Source organism: Canis lupus, chromosome 31, assembly GCF_011100685.1.
Source record: "Canis lupus familiaris isolate Mischka breed German Shepherd chromosome 31, alternate assembly UU_Cfam_GSD_1.0, whole genome shotgun sequence".
In the NCBI taxonomy this organism is placed as follows: domain Eukaryota; kingdom Metazoa; phylum Chordata; class Mammalia; order Carnivora; family Canidae; genus Canis; species Canis lupus.
In genome coordinates this window covers 13,723,729-13,746,017 of record NC_049252.1, presented here as the reverse complement: position 1 = coordinate 13,746,017, position 22,289 = coordinate 13,723,729, and the positions used below count along the sequence as shown (strand labels likewise).

General features: G+C 34.7%; 1 long non-coding RNA gene and 1 other non-coding gene across 2 annotated transcripts in view; both read right to left on the bottom strand.

Moving 5' to 3' along the window:
• The window catches only part of LOC102154980, a 385,976-nt gene that overhangs the window by 225,093 nt on the left and 138,594 nt on the right, over positions 1-22,289 (bottom strand). The gene's annotated exons all lie outside the window — the stretch shown is intronic.
• On the bottom strand, positions 3,034-3,094 carry MIR125B-2 (microRNA mir-125b-2). Its single transcript, NR_049304.1, has one exon. It is a non-coding gene; the product is annotated as a microRNA mir-125b-2 (primary transcript).

Below are 22,289 nucleotides of genomic sequence, written 5' to 3'. Positions count from 1 at the left end.
GCGTTAGCTAACCCTTTATGTACTGTTTTCTCAAAACTTATCCAAACGTGACAGCTTGTAAAATCATTTACATATTTATCAGGTGAATTTGACCAAGCCTAGGCATGTCCATTTCAAGAGGAATGTAAGGTAGTATACACCTTTTCTAATTTCATTAGTAATTAACTTGTACTATAATTCCCCTGTGACACTTATGCCTCTTCTAGATATTATTAATGTAGCCTAATGCTTAAGAATATCTCTATATACCTCTTCTTTAGCTTCACTGGAACACTAAAGTGTTAAGGACTTTTATACTAAGAAAAATATTGATCCTGTGAACCCTGAAATGAAATATAATCATATTTAGATTTGGCAAAATTCCAGAAGTGGCTTCCTTGATGGGTCCAAAAAGGCTTAAAAAAATGCCATCTTGGAAAATTGATGTTTCCTTTACAGAGATTAAAAGTTAAATGCAAGAGTATCACAATATTAACAGAGCAATACAAAAGAGACAGAAAAAAACTAATACTTCATTGGTCTTTGATAGATTTAAGTTGATAAGTTTAAAGTGAGTGATGATTGTGAAAAAAAAGGAACTTTAAGTTCATAGTAAATTAACAAGCAATGTGAAAAAGGAAAAAGAATCAAGCGAGGGTTAGTATATTTATGTAAAACAGTGATTTGCTATTTCAAAATTAAAATGTGAAAATAAGCTGGTGTCAGAGAGGAGGTGATTCCTCATTTCCACCGCATTGAACAAGCTCACATCGGCAGCAGACAGCTCTTAATATATGCGTCTGGCTCAGGCTGGTCTCCCAACCAGGAAGCCATCGAATTGTTAATATCACTGCTTTTTTTGTATGCAACACACATCATTTTCTCGCTCTTTGTCGTAGACTTCTCCTTTTATTTTAAGCTTAGTATGATCTGATTTTCCAAATCATATTTTATAGCCCCCAAACAATATTATCCTGTGACAGCTAAGACAGAAATGCAGAAAAAGTGGTATCCATCTATCCATATACAGCATTAAATAGTTTATAAAAACAAAGTCATCCACTTAAATCTCTACTCACCTTTATGGAGTAAGAGAAAAGCTTTATGAATGATATTCTCAGAAAAGATAGTTAATATGCAGGAAGGTTACAGAGAGAGGGTTCAAAGAATGCACGATGATTAGTAAAAAATAAACATCACTGCATTCTAAATTCAGCTTTGGTACCTTTCTTCTATGTAAAAGAAGTTAACATATAGTGTAGTTCATAGATATAATAACATTAAAAATATTGCATTTGAAATAGCTTATATCTGATATCACTATAGCCAATAAACAAGCATCCTTTATATTATTTTAGAACTAAATTTATGAAACATCATTTACATATTATTTACGATTGTGTTAAGTCAGGTGTCTGTAAACACATACCTGTATGTGATATTGTTTTATATACGAGGTAGTTTCTGATCTCTTGTATAAACATTGCTGTTAAATATAACCAAGTTTCTGTGCACTTGTAGATACACACAGATATAGTTCTCTGTATTGAGAAACTTGTGCTTTTAAAAGTGTTTAATTAGAATGAAAATGTGGTTCGAAGAAGTAAAAGCTAAATATTACGAAAAATCTTTACTGTTTATATTACCTCCTTTCAGTTGGAGTTTTAAGACATATGTTTATACACACACATACACACATTTAAAATTTCAGAGATTCTAGATGAATAAGATAGGTGATATAAATAAAGAATCTGAAAAAGTACAGTGAGGATACATGCTTCAACATATTTTATGCGGCTTGTATAAATGAAGAACATGTTTACAATATTGTAATATCAATTTTTTAGGAAATATAACTCATGGGTGATTTGTATCCTATGATATTTCAAACATGAGTAATTGTAACAAATCCAATAAAAAGGTGAACAAAGACTCCATACAGTGTTCTGAAGTACATTCATAAATTTATTTTAACAATGTAGAAGATACATAAAATTTATAGCACCCATGTAAAGCATTAGAGTTAAAAGAATGAAATCATTTTGGTTCTTCTATTATGGAAAGTCTCTCATCTCCATTTTGAATCTTAGTATCTGCAGTATTATTGTAGAATTTGTAAACAGATTTAATATATTGATTCTACTTATAAGAAATAAATACTTGATGTGTCAATGTCTCATAATGTTCAAATAAGATACATTAGTTATGGTTGGAATAGTTTATAAAGCTAAAATTCTTTTAAAACTATAACTATGCAGTTCAGATTCAGTTGATAGATGGACTAGAGCAGTCTGACTTCATAGGTGGTGTTTACTGATTTATCTCACGTAGGTCCATGATATATACACAGTAAAATGTAAAGACTGAAAGGCAACATATTTTTGCTAATTATTGATAACGCTTACGACCAGAGAATGTCTTATTATAATAGGACATAGAAAGTATTTTGTCTGGTTAAAAGACTAAGGAAAACTCTGGCAATAAATACCAAGTATAAAATAGCATTTTTCTTAAATCAGTAGCAAAACCTAATAGGGTCAGTAAAGAAGATTGCAAATGATTTATTTCTAGGCCTCGAGCATGATTATAGCTATACATCATATATTCTGAGCCACAGTTACATGGAGACATAGAGGATTTATTTAAGTAGCTAATGTATATATTTCTATGCATATGAAAGAAGTTATAAACATAAGCCACACTCTTCATTATTAACTAAGGAGGTATTCTCTTAGACTAGCCACCTTAAAATACATCAAAAGAAGCATTTGAAAAACACCTGTATTTTAACTTTGCTTCTCACATAGTTATCTTATATTGCTTTTGTATGGTCGTTATAATAGAATACAAATGCTATTCAGTGCAACTCTGTAATTACTTTTGAGTACAGTTTCTGAAAATAGTATTTTTGGGGGTGGGTCATGATGAAAACATTGCTGATTATAAAGAAGAGCATTGTTCTTTCCTCCTAGGCAGAATCTATGTATGTTCTTTTGTTCTGGTGGTAACTGCAGACAATCAATAAAGTCCAAAGCTGCTGGTTCCCCTCCGCCTAGGTCCCAAGAGCCTGACTTGTGATGTTACTAAAATACCTCACAAGTTAGGGTCTCAGGGACTAGGAAAAGTCTGGTTTCGTGCGGTAGAATTCTTCTTCCAGTAATAAGGCTAGCTCAGAAATTACAGTTGGGTTCAGGTAAACTTTTTCCTCCAAATACTAATTAAAATACATACGTCGAAATATATATGATATATAAAAGTTAGGATTAACTGAATATTCACGACGACCATTCATAGACTAATTCCAGACCTTAAAATAATGAAGAATATGAGAAACAATGCAGACAATGAACAGTTAAGAGTCATTCCATCAGATCCAAAGAGAGAGACTAAAAATGGGTTAAAATCTGTTTCTAGCAGATTTGTACAGAAACACCATAGCCTCTATTACATTAAAGAAGGATTATATGCCAGTTAATGGGACCCTAATTGAAATTTTGATTCTCATTACACTTCTATATAGTACAACTGTTAAGGTGGGCCAAGGACATATAACAGTTTAAATCTGATTTAAATATATACTGTTGCAGTTAAGAATAAAACAAAAACTTTTTTTGCATGTCATAATTTAATACCTCCAAAGCTTGATTTTTCTCTTTGAATCTCCCAACTATTCAGACAGCAAATATTTCCATGCATACTCTGGAGCTATTTGAGCAATGCCACTTAATAAACATGTAACTTAAAATGCTGGCAACATGAGAAGAAGAGAAAAAAGATTCTATTTCTTAAATAATTGCATTATAAAGCTCAATACTTTTGAAAATACACAATCCCAATCCTGTATATTCACTGAATTTCCTCCGATCTTTTAGCCTTGTTTGTGGTTCAAGAACAGAATTGGTACTTTAGGAATGATCCAAGGTTTAGTAGCATAGAACGCAGGGTCTAACAATCGGACCAGCCATAACATAAAAGTCCTGGCCACAGAAGTGGAATCTGGTTCTTCTGAAGTGGTTGATCTTAAAAGGGAAAAGAGGAGGAAAAAAATGGAAAGAATTAGAATGTTTTCCTGTAGAACAGGTGAATCATCCATTTCCAAGTAAGCTGCAAGGAAAGCTATGCTGAACAAAATATTTGCTAACTGGCCCCCCTCCTCCACCCTACTACCACACCCCTTTCCAACCACCACCCCCCACCCCCTGTCCAGATCTTTACTTTGCCTTGTAAGACTTTAAATATTCTGCTCCATGATGTAATGCATCATTATATAAGATCTCTTTCTGTTTATCATTTGATTTTCCATACTGAATCCGTTATGGCTTAAAATAGTAAATAGTTAAAAAAAAAATAAAATAAAAAAGCAGCACTCACAAAAAAAAAAAAAAAAAAGCAAAAAATAAAACAGTCCTTAGATATAAGTCCATGCTTTTCCTTAAAACTGAATATGGCTTTACAATTTTTGACCATAGCATTCAACCAATTATTAGAATGAAAAATCTCACCCCTCCATAAATATGACATTAACATAATTATACCACCCCCATCACGGAGACCCATCCTCCTTAGGGAATACATCTGATGCTCCAAAGATGGAAATCACTCAGATTTTAGTTGCTCTCCAACGTACCTTTGCTTCTCACTGACTGACTGGCTTTTACCCTCCACGCACTCACACGCCACCCCCTCCCCTCGGCTAGACACGGATGCCCGAGCGAGCACGCGCGCGCACAGGCACACAGACCGCCGGCGAGAGGCGAGGCGCCGCATCTGATGCTGACTCAGAGCGCTTCTGTGTGCAGGGGTGGCCGCGGCGGGTATTTTCACTGCGCTCATCATTAACATTAACTCGCAGTCTAGCATCCACCCTCTCCCAGACCTGCGGGACTGCAGCATTTGCATGACGCTGTCACTCTAGCCTTTGCAGGTCAGATGATAGGGGGGAGAAAGGGGGGGAAAAAAAGGCAAGAAAAGAGAAGAAAAGAAAGGAAGGACAGGACTGAAAAGGAAAAAAGAAAAAAAAAAAAAAAAAGCCCCCAAGACTCTTGTAAGAAATGCCTTCATTTCTCCCAGGGTCTCCTTATTTTTCTACCTTTCCACTTCCTCTGTGGCTAGGTCTCGGTTGTTTGACATCTTTCCGGAAGAAAATGTCTTGTGCTTCAATGAGCCAGTAGTCATTGGGTCCTCCCCTCCCTCACACTCCGATCCCCACCCCCTCTCCCCCCCTGATCAATAAGACGGATCTCCAAATTCAGTTGTGGAAACAGGCTCCGACACAGTCTCACCCTGGATCCACTACCCCAGAAAGCAGGCAGCCAGGCTCACACGTGAGAGAGAGAGAGAGACAGAGACAGAGACAGAGAGAGAAAGAGAGAGATAATGCCAGGAATTCTTTAGCAGTCCCAGACTTCATTCTATGCCCTTTTTTTTTTTTTTTTGCCTGCCTCGGCTCCCCCCCCCCCCCCAAGAAAGAGCAAAAGGAATCTTTCCACTTCTGTGTGGAGCCCCCAAACAGCCCAAGGGACACATGAGTGAGACCGATCTGTATAGATCAATCATTTCTATTTAATAATGAACACAACTACAATTTTAATCAAAATAATTGCTTAATATTTTTATTAGCTGTGCTCTCAGTTCAGAGGAATCATAAGAGCTGCCAGGATCTGAATCATCAATATGATTTAAACTGTGTTGAAATCCTAATTTGCTGGAATGAAATCAACCAACAGGATATTAATATATCTTTATCTTTATTCTTTTCATTTAAGAACTTAGAAAAATAAAAGCGAATAGCTGCGTGTTGGTGAATATATAAAAGTTTTTGAGATTAAGAAATGCTTGCAGGCTATAGCTATTAAAGATTGAATATATGCTCACGTAAAATATGCATTTGCATACGTATATGAAAACAATCTACTACGTGCATTGTTACAAAAGGAAGCAAAATACTTGGCTGAGCACAGTCGTGTTTGCACTACAGTGTTTCACAACATAAAAGACAGTATATAGGTATTTATCCAGTCCCTTTGTTCTTCAATTGTTCTTTTTAATGACGGAATGTGGTAAACTCCCTACCTTGCCTTTCTACGTGAGCAATATTTCTGAATTACTTGCCAGACAGAACTAGCCATCGGTGACTCTGCAGCATACAAGAAATACATACAAAGGAAAGAAAAGTACGGCAATCCTCAAGCCAACTGTAATGCTGTCTGGTGCTGTAGAAATTTCAGTTTACTCACACAGACAGATCCCAGCATGCACTGCAGCACTGCAGGACCAACTAAGGTAGCAGTTTGGCAACAGATCTGTGGCAACAAACGTGAAGGACAACCATTTGCAGAGGTTCCAAAGAAAACATCACACAATCCACAAAGAGAAAGAAGCATCTGCAGTAGGAGATGGATGTCTAAAATCAGCTCCTACAGCCTCCTGATTGGGAAGAAAAAAGAAAAGAAGAAAAGAGAAAAAGAAAAACTTAAGCATGAAAACAAATAAAAGAAGTGGACACCCCAAAAAAAACATGGAATTAAGGACGTACTCTAGAGAGAGAGAGAGAGAGAGGCAGGAAAGGAAAGCATTAGAGAGGGAGAAAGCAAAGGAAATGGAGAACTAGGAAGAGGGAGGGGAGGGACGAAGAAGGGGGAGAAAGAGACAGGAAGTACAGAGCGCAGAAGCACCCCAGCACTGCAGCAACAAATAACACATGAAATTAGATTTCAGAAACTCCAGGTTCTGGAACCGTGATCGAGCCTAGAACTTAATGAAAAACTGTAACAGAAATCAACCCATGTCCATCATAGCTTAAGAGACTTCTTGTGGGTAGCAGAGATGCCTGCTGACTTCTTCCTTCCTGTTCTATGCATATTAAACTGGTCACCTCTTAAAGTCTTTGCTCAAACCCATCTTTTTTTTTTTTTTTTTTTTTTAAGCTCTCTAGCATCTGTGTCCTTTATGCTATTTTTTTTTTTTTCTAGACAGTGCCCACGATACTCTGGATAAATTAATGTCATGACCTCGCTATGGCTATCAGACATAAAATGTCGACTATTTTAATAATTGAACACGCGCTTACAGCAAACTGCCTACTGCTATCTCAGCTCTGTGGACTGTCTGCGTGAGCACCTCACTCCTAGCTCTGCCAATTAGAAACAACAGATGCAAATACAAGTTTTTGCCCCCCCTTCCCGAATCCGTGCTTTCTCTCTTTCTTTCGTTCAGAGAGAGACACACATATCACTCAACTTTACAGAAGTCATAAAAATATTAACAAAGGAGGTTAAAAGATCAAAGGGAATAAAGGTTCGAAGACAAATAATGATTATAACTGAATGCCCGTGCATTTAAAATATTTATATCCAAACAGGGGTTAGCCAGTTTCAAGTGTTCAGGCTTCTGTCAAGACCACCATTAGGGCCAATGGGAATGCAGACCTGATTAAATCAATATTTATTTGAAAGAAGATGTTGTAATCAATCAGTTCAGTTGCCACTGTCATAGATATGAGTTTGAGGTCTCTTCTGATTTTAATTTCTAATCATGAATACTAAGACATATCTAAATGAAGATTTGACTTTGGCTAAAGTATTTACAAAGTAAAAATTTTACCCTGTTTTATATTTCATTTAAGCAGTGTAATGCAAGTACGGTCTCGCTAGATCAATTATTATTATTTTTAAAGATTGTATCTATTTATTCATGAGAGACACACAGAGAGAGACAGAGACATGGGTAGATGGAGAAGCAGGCTTCCTGTGGAGGGCCTGATGTGGGACTTGATTCCGGGACCCCGGGATCACACGGTGAGCCGAAGGCAGACGTTCAACCACTGAGCCACCCACACGTCCCTAGATCAATTATTTTTATATGTTATTTTCTATGTTCTGTTTCTTTAAAAAAATAACCAGGATAGATCTGAATGTATATCAAAAGACATCTTAAGTTAGAGAAAGCAATAACGACACTGAAATACCTTAATACAATCTGTCCTCCACCTTACTGCTAAGGCAGAGAGGGATCTTTAACTTCTTATAAAGGTCACTTGAAATCAGTGTTACTATGGGAATCATATTTAAAAACATTGGAGGGGGCGGGCAGCCTGGGTGGCTCAGCGGTTTAGCGTCTGCCTTTGGCCCAGGGCGTGATCCTGGAGACCCGGGATCGAGTCCCATGTTGGGCTCCCTCCCTGTATGGAGCTTGCTTCTCCCTCTGCCTGTGTCTCTGCCTCTCTCTCTCTCTCTGTCTCTGATAATTAAAACAACAACAACAACAACAACAACAACAACATTGGAGGGGCTTAGGGTAAGAGAGACAGAAGACAAAAAGATCTACAATTCAAACTTTGATTCAAAATTCATGGATATGCAGAATATATTGTTTTTTACTAATTGTTTAATACTTTCTTTGTTATACTTAACCTATACTCTCTAATGAGGTGTGACCAGCCAAATGTGGATAGTAAATTAAAATTAGGTAAAAGTAAAAATTCAGTTCCTCTGTTGCCTGAGCCTTTTCTCATGTGTGTAATAGCACACGTGGCAGGTGGTTACCATCTTGGACAATGTAGCTATAGAACATTTCTACCTTTCCAGAAAGGTGGTGCTGATTTAAACTGTCCTTGTGAAAAGTTCATAGCATAACTGGTTATTGGGTCCTGATGCTTTCATCCAGTCTATTTGGGAGAATGAATCTATATTGATTTATTTGAACATCTAAAAGAAGAGAATTTCTTCTAACTGAAGAGCATCTAGTACTTTTGTTTACTAATAGTTTTGGCATGTGCAAGGTTACTTGAGGGGAAGGGCTAACACAGAAAATAAGGTAATTGGTAACAAAACTATCAGAAGACACACAATAAATACTCCAGCTAAAGTCTCTGAATAAATCTGACAGATGCTTATTAGTCTTAACCTTTCCAGAAAAGAGAATCATGCACTTTTTTTTTGTGTCAAACAACATATATTACATATTCTGTTTTCCATAAAGAAAGGATGTAATGGGGGCATCTGGGTGACTCAGTCCGTTAAGTGTCTGACTTGGGCTCAGGGCATGATCCTGGGGTCCTGGGATTGAGCCTTGTGTTGGGTTCCCTGCTCAGTGGGGAGTCTGTTTGTCCTTCTCCCTCTGCCCCTCCCCATCACTTGTGCTCTATATGCTTCTCTTTCAAATAAATAAATAAAATCTTTTTTTAAAAAAAGAAAGGATATAATGGTAGTGAGTAGCAAAAATCCAGGGAAAATGCAATTTTAAAAATCCTACTCATAGAAGGAAAGGATAGCAGTTAAGAGCAGCAACAAATATGGTTAAACTTTTTTTTAAGAGAAAACAAATAGAAATTAAAGGGTAGGGGAGACAAGAATCAGATGCCAATAAACAAGGTTGATCTGGTTGGGAATATTTTTTATTGAATAAAACATTGACAAAAACTCCCAAACAGGTGTGTGTGTGTGTGTGTGTGTGTGTGTTGTGTGTGTATACACCGTGTTAAGGTAATTTTGAGTTACCAGTGAGATCCTGGAACTAATTATCTTAAACAAAATGAAAATAAAATATTAGATGTATGTGAGTTACTACTCTAACAATTTTATAGTGAAAGGTAACAGCTAGTTTTTAACCAGGGAAAAGTCTGACCTACATTTTCCTTTCAAAGTTTAGTATTTTGACTAGAGGACGATTCAGCATTTAACTCAGACACTTTTTTGACTGGGATACAAAAGGTTTATTTGTCAACAGGAGTTATTAATTTATGTTATCTCTCTTTTGATAAGTACAGAGCATCACAACTGACATGGAAAAATAATCACTTGGATTTCTCTTCCTTTCAGGGATGATCCTTTATACCCCAGTACCAGAAATCTAATGTTCGTCACTCCATTGAAGAAATGTATAGGGTAGTAATTCTTTATGGGAATTTCTCTCCCTCCCTTTCCCTGTCCCTCTTCCTCTCCTCACCCCTGCTCTCCTCAAGTGTACCACCCCTTGCCAATCCAGCAATATCCACCATCAGTATCCACAAAGGGAACCCATTCAAAGCCACACCAGCGAGATGAGACATGAGGAGAGCTTGTCTGAGATGGGATATTTAGAACAAGACGGTGAACTTGAGGGGGGGCTCTTGAGAAAGTGGCAGGAACAGCCACTGTTGTATAGCCACATACAGGAAAACATAGGTCTTGGGGATGCTGGTGGAGTCTTCCCTTTCAAGAAATGGAAGGAAAAAAAAAGAAAAGAAAAAGGCAGGATCTGATAATGAGAGGCAATTTAGAGACCATGAAAAATTATGCCATATCAAATTATATGTAAATCTGGAAGAGTATTTTTTGATAGTTAGCAGGATTATACATACCAGTAATAAAAGAATATTTCTGCTGTGTCAATGTGCTTCCTAACAGGTGAAAGAGAAAATAATTTATCTTGACTTTTTAAGATGGAATGGAAGTAGAAAGGATTCAAATGGAATCAAATGACCAGAATTATTGTCATATTTAGAGCTTGAATATTTTGGCAAAGGAGCAATAATAATTTATGTTTTAGATAAGATGACTCTAGAAAAGTCCTGCTTTCCTTACATTTTATAAACAACGCTTTGGAACACAGTTGGGAAGCGGGAAGGGAAACTAGGTCCAGTGCCAATTCAGTAAATAATAGTTTATGGTCTTGGAAAAGTCACTTAACTCTCAGAACTTGGTTCCTGTTCCTTTAAAATTGGGAAGGATGACTAGGTTAATCATCAAGGCCTAATTCAGTTCTAAAATATTGTGCAATGGAAGGGGAGTAAAATTGGAAACATGTGTTGGTCATTACTATTTACTAATAGTTAGGTATTTGTGTCCATGACTATCTCATTTGATCTTCATAGTACTGTTAGTAGCATCTATCTCCAGAAAGATTAATATTTTTTTCCTATGTCCTAGTGATAGCTCACGTAATAACTAAATCTCAAAATTTTATCATTTCATATTAGTTGCATGATATGCTGAATTAAAATATTATATTAGATATTTTATGTGATTTAACCTATTTACATTTAAATTTTCACTTATTTGAAATAATATATAAAATGTTTTCATTTTAGAACTAGGGAGGTAGCAATTTTTTAAGATTTAGGAACATGTGGATGTACTGTTATGGTACATGCCCTAGGGAGAAGTCATGGTTTCCTTGGATAACTCGCTTGTAAAAATTAGCCCCTACGGACAAAGAAACATTTTAGAATTAATTAATAGAAGAGACATATTTCAGCATTAATAACACATTCAAAATGTCAAGCTAAAATGTGTCAGTTTATAAAACCTCTTTAAGTAGATTTTAGAAATTTTAAATAAAAAAAATTAGAAAATCAGGTGAATCATAGGTGTAAAAATCTGTCAACTATCGAAAATTTTTAAAACATCTTTTTTTTTGCCTTTTAAAAATATTCATTTTGCATGCTGCTTAATTTGGATGGAATACAGTTATTAATGGATAGTTATTATTCTGATTACTCATAATCATTCTTATTCCAGATTTTTTAAGCTTCCTGAAATATGAAAAAAATATGCTAATTTCATAGTTTTTTCATCCTAAGGAAAAGAGTTTATCCATTGATTATGATAGGTAAGAATGGACACAAATGATAGAGTAAGCTATCATAAATAAAATAAATATCTATAGATATTTTTATTTACTTTCTTGATTTTTTCTATTAAAATAATGTATATTTTTAAAACCTAATATCAATCATATATTTCAAGACTGAATTTTCACTTTGCTATCTCTATGCTCAGTGATAGAAATTATTTCCAGATTAACATATTTTTATTTTTTATTTTATATTTCTAAAGATTTTACTTATTTAATCATGAGAGACACAAAGAGAGGGAGGCAGACATATAGGCAGAGGGAGAAGCAGGCTCCCCATGACCTGAGCCAAAGGCAGATGCTCAACCAGCCACCCCGGTGCCCCCTTATTAATACATTTTTAGAAGTATATATACTGTGAGACAAATTTAACTTTATAAAACATATTCTTTCATGAAGAATACCACTATACTATACTCTCAAGCATTATTACATAGATTTTCTGTAATATTTCATAGGATGAAGAAGGTTCCATTACATGAGAGTAGAGGAAATGCTTCTAAGCATTATAAATCTCATTTAAATATAACTGAACATTAAAGGTTCAAGTATATCCTGCATTCTCATGCTTTGTTCCCATTCCTTTCAATCAATTATATTGATTTGTTAAGGGTTAGAGGGTATACTTTCATTGATCAAGGAAATAGTCTGACACAGCAAAACCGTCTGACAAGTCAAGGCAGATCAATCCCACCGTTGCTTCCTTTTGGATACATTATGGTTATTCATTCTGTGTCACCTAAATTCCATAATACATATCTTAGTTTAAGAAAGGAAGTGAATGAAGAATCACCTATTTTCTCAGAAAAAAAAATGGTACATTTCTGGATATTCCCCACATTGAATTGCTTTTGAACTTGGGGGACATTACACCACCTCATCAAGTAAGTGGTTGGCCTCCTTTTCTAGTTGACTTGAGAATCCTGTCCCTTTTCAGGATTTTACAAAGCACTGGGGAAAAAAAAAAAAAAAAAAACTTTTAAAAATATTGAATTAATTTAGAAAATCAATGTCTATTTGAGAAAATAAAAATGAAAACACATCATTGTAGCCTTCTTTTCCAGAGCCACCTACTCACTCATTTTTTTCATGTCTTGGTGGAACTGGCTGAGCTGCAAACAGTCCACAGGTCCTGACAGCTTCATCACTTCAAGAAACTGAAGGACTCAACTTAAATTACCTTGGAAAATCATTCTTTAAAAACCCTCATGCAATGTTATATTGGTATATGAATTCTCTTACAAGGGTATTTTGTAAGACCCTATACTCTAAACCTCCAGGAGTTAATAGTATTTTGATTTTCACTGTCCTGAAAAGTTACATGCTGTTTAAAATATTTCCTACCCTGTAAATTTTACTCTGGTAACAAAGTAAATATTCACAAAAATTCAAAACCCTCATAGCCCAAATGGCCCAGGGGCCTGTCAGGTTTTTTGTTTTGTTTTGTTTTGCTTTTTTGGTTTCTTTTTTTTTTTTTTTCTTTTTTTTTCTTTTTCTTTTTTTCAGTCATGCTTGATTATATTTCTTTATTTAACAATTTAATTAATTTATTTTCTCTTATGTGCTATGAGCCATAACTCATTAAGAAAAAGGGTTAGAGTTTATGTTCGGACACTTTGCCATTATAAAGCTTTGAATTTAGGAGAAACATATTTCCATCCCTGTGCCTGATAAAGACATGTTTTAAAGTACACATTAAACAAAAGAGAACAGCTTTTCCATTACTAAATGCAGTGCTCAGTAGGACAGAAAACTTACTGGTTCTCTTAAATGCTAAACCTTTAAAACATTTGCTGGATGACAGCATTATAGAAAAAAATAGTTTCTTTAGCAAAGAATTAAAGCTGAATATGCAACATTTCTTAGGAGCATTGAATAAGTCTATTTGTCCAGCTTACTTTGCAAAGACTGCGTAGAAAACAGCACCATAAACACTTTCAGTCCCCACACAAGGGCTAAACAAAGAGTCCTCTTTCTAGCCATCTAATCGGGTAATTTATTTTTTCAACCATCACATAAATCGAAACACAGCTGTAACCAATGACTTGCAGATCCAGTTCCCAGCCAGCTGGAATCAGTTCTGCTGAAACAGCAAGATTTTTACATTGTTCACTTCTGTACATCTGGAGAAATCATTGAGGTTCAAAGGTGACCAGAAAAGCTCTTTAAATAAATTCAACCGACAGTGAAGATTTGCCTAAGGATCTATAAACTCCACATTCACTTTTACAAAAATGTTCATTTCATGAAATTAATTCTTATAAAGGCTATTTGCATCCTCTTCTGTATAGACTTTATGAGTTGCTAATTGAATTAAGCACTTAAATGCCTGTTTCTTTCAAACAACTTGCTTAGAGTTCTTCCAAACTTTTCATAGGAGTTGTAGCTATTTAAAGATGGTTACATTAAAACATTATGTTACAAGCAGAAACATATAAGGACCTGTAACAAAAGCGATACCAGAAATGTACCTACTCATATCTCAAGTTTAATCTTGTTTAGCTAATATAATCCTCTATTTAGATAAAATAAAGGAGAAACACTATCCGAAAGAAAGCAGAGCTGGAACACTTCCATCAAGCCAGGCAGGCAAATCCCTAAGGAGCCAGAGTCCTGGGAGAAACAAACTCCGATTAGGAATGTTCCACATGCAGTATTACAGGGAGGTGATTCTGGCACTAGAAAAGAAACCCAAGAGCAGCAGCCACTTTTGCTCTACCCTAGAGGCATATACGTGTGCACAAAGTTAAGACTCCCCAAAACCAAAACTGACATAGCCAATCCTTGATGTAAGGAGCTTTCCACAAAAGTTGGATACACTTAGAGCAAATAAAAACCCAGAAGAATAAATGTAGCTTGGCATTTAAATTACACACCATATATCATTCAAATGCATCATTTCCTCCATCAAAGTCGTCACAAAGATATTCATTTTGAGAAAATGAATGTATATGTCTGGCAAACTTCTCGAAATAGTTTTTAGTGCGTCAAAAAACCATACACAAACTAATCACAAATACATTTTATTTTTTTCATTCTTTGGTTTAGATACAAGTAAAATTATTTTCAATAGTTAACCATCTTGCTCAGATGTGTGGTTATTTCAATCAGTAACTTCCTTATGAAGCATACCTCTGATTTTAAAAAGAGAAAACATAAGTAGTAATAAAAGTATACTGTTTTAGTTTTAACTGGCTGACAGACGGTCATCACATAGTAAGGAGCAATTTCCCATCAGATATTAATTAAAAGTGAGTAAGTTCATTCACTTGGTAAACATTCACTTGGTAAACATATGTCAGTCATTGTGTACAAAGGCTATAGAAAAATCGTCTAGAGCAGTTAGAAATGTGATTTAATAAGTAATAAAATATTCAGTGTCATGAGGGTTGCATTTAAGAATTTCAGGATAATAGAAAATTGAATCTAACTAAAATACAGGAGATGTAGCCTCTTGTCCACTACTGGTTATTGACTGGCTATGGCAGCTAGAGGAAGGCATGTAGCTCTATGGATCCCCTGTAAAATAAGAATCTAATGTCTTTTCCAGCTCAAATGTCAAGATTCTCGTAGGTAATTTTTGAAATCGCAATATATGTCTCCTTCTCCTATTGCTCCTGAAATGTAATATCCCAGATTTTTTTTTTATTTCATTACTTTGGGGATGAACATCATTAAAAAAAAAACAACAACTGTAATCTATACTTTTTTAGGTATAAACCAACCAATCCAGAGATAACCAGAATCTACTATATCATATTCTTGATGATTTGAGTGAAAAGTTACCTTACAGGAAAAATTCTTGAATGGACGTGGTTTACTTTTATGAATAGTCATTAAATATTAAGCAACCAGTTAAATTTCTCATGTCTTAAAATAGGACTAAAATTAGGCAACTCCCACACTCTGTTCTCTACTGCAATATTAAAGATGCCTCATGAGGAAATTCACTTGACTGGAGTTTCCAGTGCTATTTATAAACATTTTAGTTATTTGAATTCACATGTATTCCAGAATCTTGTGATCTATGATACCTATATATTCATTCAAATGTGCAATATTTCTTAAGCACCTATAACATATGACATATATACCACATACATACACATTTATACTAGTGAACATTATGCTTTTAAAAATAAAAATACCCCAAATATTCATAATCCATGTGAGAAAATCATGTACCAACAGCATAAAAAATTGCCATGTCCCACAGACACTTGTTCATAACAAGACAAAGAAAATAGACTTCCTACAATAATTTCAGCTGGGAGGAGAATATGAGGGGAGGTTCTTATCAGAAAGTAATTTGTCTTAGCTGTTTCCTAACTGATAATATCATGTAATATGCTCAGCTTACAACTAAATTTAATAAATAATGAATTATTCAGTCATGAGGATTACCTTTAAGAATTTCAGGGTAATAGAAATATGCTTAATAGAGGATTTGGAATACATATTTAATATGCGATCCATGCAACATAGGCTAGGAAAACTTTATAGAAAATGCCCTAGCTGTGTCCTTATGAGTTATAAAAATATAAAAATGTTGTCCATCCTCATTCGTCCTCAAAAACTAAGAATGAGTTTCTCATTAAATTTGGAGCTGATAGACTAAAGGTCTAAAATAGGCAAAAATTCTAAGTCCGTTTATGAATTTTGCTCTTATATGCTAAGGGATTATTTTGTCCATTAATATTAGCCTGACTCTTTTTAAGTCCTGACAAGACATGGTATTTCATCAATATTCCAAATCCTTTGTTAAGCATATTACATATAATCTTGTGTGATAATAATAGTTTCAATTTTTCTTTGGGCTCTCTGAGAGTCACAACATAAATTTTAAAAGTATGCATTTAGCTATAACTACCATTAAACTAGCCTAAAGAATTATAGTTACTTAATAAAGGCTTTTAATCCTAATAATTGATTTTTTTTTAACCATCAAGGTAGGATTTACTTATTTTCATCGTTTGCTTGAATGTATATTTCATTTGTAATGGTACTCAAATAGCATCCAGTCTCCATGGGAAAATGGTAGCATTTGAGATATTTAAAGCTGGTTTGAAACATGTGTGAAAACGCATATTCAGGAAGGGGTGAGAAATCCAGTTTTGTTACATAGAGGTGAGCATGAGGAGAATGCAGGGAGATAGGGCTGGAGAAGCACCATAGGGTGAAACAGAGAAAGAGCTCATAAGACAAGATGATTCTTCCCACATATTCTAGAGCTTTCTTCAATCAAATACTACTTCCAAGTTAGGATTATCCACGAACTGATTTGTCTCTTTTTATTTGAAGAAAAATGGGTAATATTTAAACAATTTCTTCTCTATGTCTGAAAAAAGAGAACCGGATTTTACACTGACTTGCGAGATATTGATGGATTTTATCTTTAAAATTTAAGTTCACCCCTGCCTATCTTCAGGAATAAAGATTTTTGAAAGCCTCCTATGACCTTGGAATTTTAAATTTTGATGGATTTTCTCTGTCAAATTCTAGTCCAGTCACTTCTCTATCCAGGTTTAGATCTTGGTAATATTCATTCTGTATAAAATATCAAGAGAAAGTAATCAGCATATCTAAAGATCATAAGATTATAATCAAATACTTTGATTCTTTGACTGGATTATCAAATATACTAACTCCTTGTCAGAAAGTTGGATATCATGAACCATTTTAGAATGTTTTTATGAAAGAGTTTACCCAAAATCTGGAGATCATGAAGGAGATCATTAATTCATGTATAAATTCTTTGGGAAAGAAAAAGATGCAAATATATATAATGTATACATATACATATATATATAAATATATTAGATATATGTATACATAAATATATATTTATATACAATAAGATATATTATGTACATATACAGTTATATAACTGTGTTAGTTATATAATTAACACATATATGTGTTATATACTAATGCATATATGTGTGTGTATATTTTTATATATACACATATTTTATAAATCATATACTTTAATCCCTTCAGTCACTCAGAGACTAATTTTCTGTAAAAATGACTCAAAGATGAAGAAGTAAAATATCTTCAAGGGGAGTTTTGTCTTTGTAGGATTGATTGGTATTACTTATTAATTGGTGAGGTTATGGAATAGGCTGCTAAAGAGTATTTATTTAATTAATTAATTAGCTAATTAATTAATTTACTGAGGGAGGGAGGGGCAGAGAGAATCAAGTAGACTACACACTCAAGAGTGGAGCCTAATTTGTGCTCCATCTCATGACCCTGAGATCATGATGTGAGCCAAAATCAAGAGTTGGATGCTTAACTGACTGAGCCATCCCAGTGCCCTTAAAAAATTTATTTTAATTAGGCTAAAACTAGGAACTCTTTCAAAATCAGCTGATACTACTGTTAGGGTCAGATTTCGTTTTTCCCTTCTTTCCCCCAATCTCATTACCCTTGTATTAATCATTTTTAAAGAAAAAAAAATTGCTTCCTTACCAGAGAAAGAATTATAAAATACTGTGTTTGAAATTTTGAGTCTATTTTTTTTTCAAGAGGATCCAGGAGTCTTGCAAATATACCATGTTAATCATTGCCTTTACTTTTTCATTTCTTTAAGTAGTAAACATTTCCCAAAATATTATAGGTATTGTCATAAGCAAGCCAGGGATAGAATCTGTGATTTACATAAAGGCTATGTCCATGAGCTAGCCTAGGAAGAAGGAATATTATATTCACATTATTATATCTATAAGCCTTATATCTGTGCAATAAATGAAAATGAAATTAGGGGAAAAAGTGATTTGGGTTGAAGTATCTCAATACTTTTTGCCTTTTTATTTTATTTTTTTAAGATTTTATTTATTTATTCATGAGAGACACATGGAGAGAGACAGAGATATATGCAGAGGGAGAAGCAGACTCCCCGGAGTGAGCCTGATGCCGGACTCAATCCAAGGACCCCCAAATTATGCCCTGAGCCGAAGGCAGACACTCAATCGCTTAGAAACCCAGGTGTCCCACTTTTTGCCTTTTTTAGAACCAACCTCATATAAATGAACATTAGTATGTAAAAAATTGGAAGAATCCCATTCATTTGGACCCTTCAAATAGGGTCACATTCAATTGGACCTAAAAACTCAAAATTCAATTGGACCCTTCTTGACACACCTGTCAAGAAGAGTTTATAAGGTCATTTCTAAGCTTTTACTCACTCTTGAATTTAATTTGACACATATTTTGTGAGCATCCACTGTGCATGAGTGACTAAGTTGCTAATAGAATTAACAAAATAAGGGGAGAAATGGTATCCGTCTTCAAACACCTTAATACATAGGGGAAGTGTCAGACACAAAATTATAATGCATGGAAATGTGAAGCATGCTATTTTATACAAAGTGCTATGAAAACAGAGCAGAGACAGACAATAAATACGGAGTGCTACAGAGAAGGCTCATTTCAGGAAGCTCCACTTGAGTGGTGAAGGAGATGGACTACAGGAAGAGGAAAAGTTAGAGAAAAAACAATGCCATCTAGTCTGCAGGCAGAGGAAGAGGAAAGGCTCAAAGATGGAGATTCGTGCAATATTTAGGAAATGGCCACGGAAAAGTGACAATGTTGGCTTCTGCAAAGAATGGTATTAGGAGAAATGGCCAAGCAGTTGAATTGGGGCACAGTTAGAGTGAGTCTTTAATGTTATACTGGTGATTAATTACTTAGAGAAAATTAAACAACTAAAATCATCTTGAGTAGGGTTTTTTTTTTTAGTTAGTATAATGACTCTGCAATAAGATTACCAATAATTGCCATGTATTCCAACACTGTGGAATCCTGTGCTAGTCCTGTGCTGATACACATCATGCCATTTTATCATACTGCTGACTCCATGAAGCAAGTGGCATTCTTATTTGCAGGGAATCTGAGTTTCAAACAAAGTTGAGTAGTGTACTCAATGTCATACCACTTACTAGTGGCTAGTAGTGGCTAGAATTTGACACTGCTCTATGTGATTCTGAAATCTGTCACACCGTGTCTCAAAGTTAAATTGGCCTCTCAAGAATGTCTTGAATCTGGATCTCACTACTCCAAAATTCAGGCAGTCTATCATGCTAGGAAGATCCTACAAAGAACGTCTAAGATGGTACAGAGATTCTAGGAATCCCTTTGTGTTCTGAATATTTTAGAAGTGATGAGGATTCAAACATAAGTCCATCCAATCCTAAAGCTCATATTCTTTCCTTCATTGCATGCTTCTATTTGTCTAATTGATAATTAAGCAGCTGTATAAAATTTCACCTTGGGAATGTACCATAATTTACTTAACTGTTTCCCAACCGCTAAAAATTCTAGGGGTTCCAGTTTGGGTATATTGTAAATAGTGTTGAAATCAATGCTTTTCTCCACGTCTCGTGTTCTCTATTCAAATTTCCTTCTTTGTGTAATATTGCAGAAGTGGAAGGTCATAATGATTTAAAACAGCTGAGGAACTTGGGCATAACTGGGTAACGGGTGGCCTGGAGAGGTTTTCCATTTTTATTTTTTTTATTTTACAACATCTTAAACATAGAACCATAGTATCTACTATGATTTATTTAAAGCCTTTGCTTCTAAGTTTCATTCATGCATTCATTTTTCCATTGACTCATTACTCGACCACTTTGTTGTTCATCTATGTCTGATCTGACTCCACATCATATGACTGAAAGATCGGGTTGAGATAAGACTTCTCTATCTGGTAGACTTTGAGAGTAGCCATTGAATATTTTAATGCTCAAAGAACATGTCAACAAAATATTCTATTTTCTCCCATGTGGTAAAGTCTCAAGTGACACAAAAGAACATTCAGCAATACACCATATGTCTAAGTCTATTCCAAGGAATAAGGTTAGTCAGTAGAACATCAAAGTTTGTACCAAATTTCCCAGGAGGATATTATCAAAACAAGAAATCTATCAGTTTGGAGGCTTTTATTGGCTTTCTATTTCATCCGCATTTCAAACATTTTTAACCTTTTGAAAATAAGCACTGAAATCACAGAAGAGTAAGCATAAGTGTATCAGAGGACAAGTGTTTTTGAGAGGTCTAAATAAATTTTGAAAGCATGCAGCACTTCTAATTTGAGAATTAAATATAAAAAAGAAAAGCAGATAAAAAATGCGCTAAAACCTAGAAACTCTGAGTTCTAATTTTGTCCCTGCCATGTTCATTGTGCAATGACAGACAAGCTACTTAGCACTGCAAGGTTTTGGTTTCACCATTTGAAAAAGCATTAAGCTACCACAGTGGATTGGAATGTCAATTTTGCAACTCTCAGCCCAATGAAAACAAAAAGTGCCATATAAATGCAAAATAACATTTCTATGTAACAGATTGATATGAGGTTATTTTAGCAGCCGCTTGAAAATCAAGTTTTACTAAATGTAAAAAAAAAGAATTCCCAATTCATCTCTGTTTCTTAAACCAGGTTTTGTGCACCTGGATGTGGTGACAGAGTTATTGGGTTTTGAAAATGTGAAGCAGAGCAAAGAGTAAAGGAAAAGGCCTGAACTTTCTCCTTTGATTGAGGTACATATGGTCTAGTAGGGTAAAAAAGAAACAGACTACTGTTTCAGGATCTGAGGGCATTGTTATTATGAGGTGAAAAAACAAATAAAATTTCCAAACTGTAATAATACTACCCCAATTCCCATATCCCTTTCCAAAAACTTTTAGATACACAAACCAAAGAAAAATATGAAAAACATTCTAAACTCCTTAGTAAAGATAACCTTATAATAATTTTTAAAATAACTACTTGCACATAGAACCTAAGAACCCTAAAACCACATCTACTACTTAGGGGAAGGAAGAGGTGGTAAGTAAACAGTCAGGGACACATAATATATACGGATCCTTTTATTGGTTTCTTCCAAGCACCCCGGGGTTCCTGTCGTAAGCCCAGAGGCAGAAGGGGGCTTTCTCACCAGGGTAGGATTGGATTGGGTGGATTCTCAAATAATTTCAACCAGTTTTAAAGGACACTGACTTGTGACAGCAATAATTTATCCAAACCTCAGATTTCCGACTTTTACTTTTATAAAGTGTGTTGTACATACCCATGTATCTTAGATAATTTTTAGAGTTTCTTTTTGCTTTTATTTATTATTTAGGGAAAAAAATCAATAAATAATGTGGGAAAATAGAAGGCATATTTTTACTCTGACTATTCCTCAACTCCTGTTCAGGTAGGAAAGATTTTTATCAATATTCTAGACATTTCCATCCAGATTTCTGTTAACTAACGGAATATAGATATATGTATCTATATATATCACATTGTTTAGAAGTGAAAGTATTTCACTAAAGGTTACTTCTTAAAGACAAAGACAACATGTTGGGTACTGCATGAATTAGAAGCACACAGTACAACAACAAAAGAACAGCAGCAATAGAACAAAGTTGAGCTTGTTTAATAAAAAATGCTTATTCATTCATTCATTCAATCCTTACAGTCGAAACTCTTTTCACAAAAAGGATATTTTGAACAAATTACAGAAGTAGAATTTCTAAACGATGAGGCAAAATTTGACTTCCCTAATTGTCAGGACAGCTACCCACACTATGCCTACAGTTCTTTAGGATCCAGGTACTTAAGAGTTTTATATACCTCAAACACGTCTCGAATTTTGTGTTCCTTTCTTCGGAACGGTTTGCCCTATCTTGAAAAATACTGAGTTAAGAAT